At 39.3% G+C, this 2,625-nt stretch overlaps 1 protein-coding gene and 1 pseudogene across 1 annotated transcript in view; one reads left to right on the plus strand and one right to left on the minus strand.

Moving 5' to 3' along the window:
* Nucleotides 1–348, plus strand: part of LOC104707212 (F-box protein FBW2-like) — a 3,174-nt gene extending 2,826 nt beyond the window's left edge. Inside the window, exon 5 of the mRNA XM_019228487.1 lies at nucleotides 42–348. The gene's annotated coding sequence lies outside the window, so the exon portion shown is untranslated. The remainder of the gene's footprint in view (nucleotides 1–41) is intronic.
* On the minus strand, nucleotides 934–2,234 carry LOC104709553 (annotated as a pseudogene).

The following is a 2,625-nucleotide window of genomic DNA, read 5'->3' on the forward strand; positions in this document are numbered from 1 at the left end:
GCATATTTGGCCGCCATCTCCATGAACCAGGTCTTGTTAATGTTCGAAGTCTCTACCTAAAAGTTGCTTCTACTAGGAATGGTTTTAGCCTCTTATGTGTCTTGATCTATGTATGCATGCTGCTTGAACTTGTGTGGCTTCTTTGTGTTATTCTAATTTAAACCGGGCTGGTTCATGGCTTTAATCTCTCTTTACTTAGATATGTTTAGAATCATCAATCATATATATGTTTTGTGTGTATGTATAGAATTGGAGATGTCAAGTTGATGTATAAGAAACAAAAAGTAGTGAAGTAAATAGGACAAGCTATTGAGGAAGAATTCAAATGAGATGGGGTCACTTTATCTATCTGTCATTTTGTGTAGTGTTGTGTCTTTTCTTCATTTAAGTCTCGGTCTGTTTTTATTTTTGTTACTTTTTGTCAAAGTTTCACACTTGAATATAATTGAAAGGATCAAAGTTAACAAGTTGATTAATCATTAACCAATAACTCAACCTTGGCATAGTTTGCCTGCTTTGAGGCATTTGGTTCTGAATGTAGTCCTAAAAACTTGTTGGTATTGAGATTCCAAAACGATTGAAACAAAATAAAAAGAAGTATCAATTAGGTTCGTTATCATTGACTAAAACATTTACTATCAGTAGGTCACAAGGACGGAAGACAACTTATAGGTTAAATCTTATAGAAATTGTGATGCATGCATTAAGTCTAGAATCTAGATCCCTATTTCTTACACCGACACAAACCTCTCGATTGTTGTTGAAACATCTTATACAAACAGAAGTGTACGGTATCATAACAATGTTACACTACATTCATCCCAAAGGAAACCACACACACACACATATGCGCACGCGCACATACACACATACATGTGAATGAAAGAAGCTCAATTTTGAGATTTAGATTCTACCCTAACTAGAAAGAATCATCTAACTGCTTTGAGCCTATGTAACCGTTAAAATATCTTATATAAATAGAAGTGCAAAACTTGAATCCAGCATAGCGGAACACAAAAAAGAACAACAGAAAGACCAAAAACGAAGCTTACAACATGCATGAGATCTAACGAGCCTCTCTTTTTTGATGTGTATATCCTCTTCATCTTATTATGGAACCGGAACCAAACACAAGGGTTACCTTCACCTTTACCTCTAAAGCGTTGTCTTGTCTCAACTTGTTTTTCAATCCCATCCCGACCAAGTTCGTAAAACCTGGTACAAGCATAACCATCTCCTACATTTTCAACGCACCACAACACGATAGAATCGGTCTTGTGGATAAAGAATGTCGGAACATACCCGTACCTAAAGAAACGGGGATCGAATATCGGGAGACCAGGGCAAGTCACACTAAAATACTTACTCCATGAGACAACCCCATCAGTCACTTTGTTTGTAACCCACACCTCAATCTCCCTTGTTTCGTCTCCAACACGTTGACGAAACAAAGAAAGCCCATCTCCTCTGAAACTTGAAAAGAGTTCTGTATCACAAATCCAATCTCCATCAGCACTAATCCTATCCTCAAAGGGAAACGAACAAATGGGCTTGAATCTCTCCTTGGAAAAATCAAAACTCTGGATGAAGGTTTCCAGATTCCTCCTACCAACCCTCTTTAAAGCAATCCAATACATATTACCATTCATAGACACATGTTGCTAGGGTGCATATAAATCCCATTCCAAATTAGCAGCAAAGGCTCTCCAGAGTTAAGACTTGATGAAGTCATATATCTCATATTCCAAAAATACCAAACTCCTACGACCAATTCTCAAAATCTTGTAGCTGTGATCATTGTCGTATCCAAAACCGTATATATTTATTATATAGTGAGAACTGGATTCAACAAATTAGAGTTGGGCCACCGGATTCCAAACCGCAACGTTGTAGTAATCTAAGCCTTCTTCCAGCGTCCCTTTTGCATAGCAATAATCCATTGCAGTGAATAACAGAAATGTGACCAGTTAAACTATAATACAATTAAACTCGGCTGGAAGTGTTAGGCGTAAGATATCTAGGGTCGTTGGATTGATGTTTTCAACCTTATCAACACAAATTCGCATCATTCGTTCATGGGAGAGGTGCAAGTGGTTGTAGATGAATCTCTTGTCGTTGCAGAGAGCGTACCATTGTTTACAGGTCGTTTTGCAACGTATCAGAGATTCGATTGCTAGAGCCTTGGAGAAGATGTCTTCTACTACATCAAGAGGTAACGGCGATGAAGAAGCCATGGGGTCGGAACCCTTTGGACTCTTTTTCTCTGCAAGGGATTTGTTCGTGGCGTACTACAGCATGTAATGCCCCAAATCCACATACGTACATTTCTTATTGGGTTAATCAAAGCCCCATTAGGAGAAGAGAAGCCCGTGATGTGAGAAGTGGTGGACCCGTACGTACGTTATCCACGGAGATGGTGGCGAGGAAGCGATGAGTCCACCATCAGTTATATATTACTGGTGGCGTTAAGAAAAATCAAGGAGAAAAGAGAGAGAACCAGGAGGAGAGGAGAGATAGATCGAGATGTGTGGAGAGGAGAGAGAAGGATATGTCACGGGGGTTGTGGGAACATTGGTGGGTCTGTGTTTAATCATCTCATGAGTCATGGCTGTGGCAAGTTTCTAT

Source organism: Camelina sativa, chromosome 8 (assembly GCF_000633955.1).
Source record: "Camelina sativa cultivar DH55 chromosome 8, Cs, whole genome shotgun sequence".
Lineage (NCBI taxonomy): Eukaryota > Viridiplantae > Streptophyta > Magnoliopsida > Brassicales > Brassicaceae > Camelina > Camelina sativa.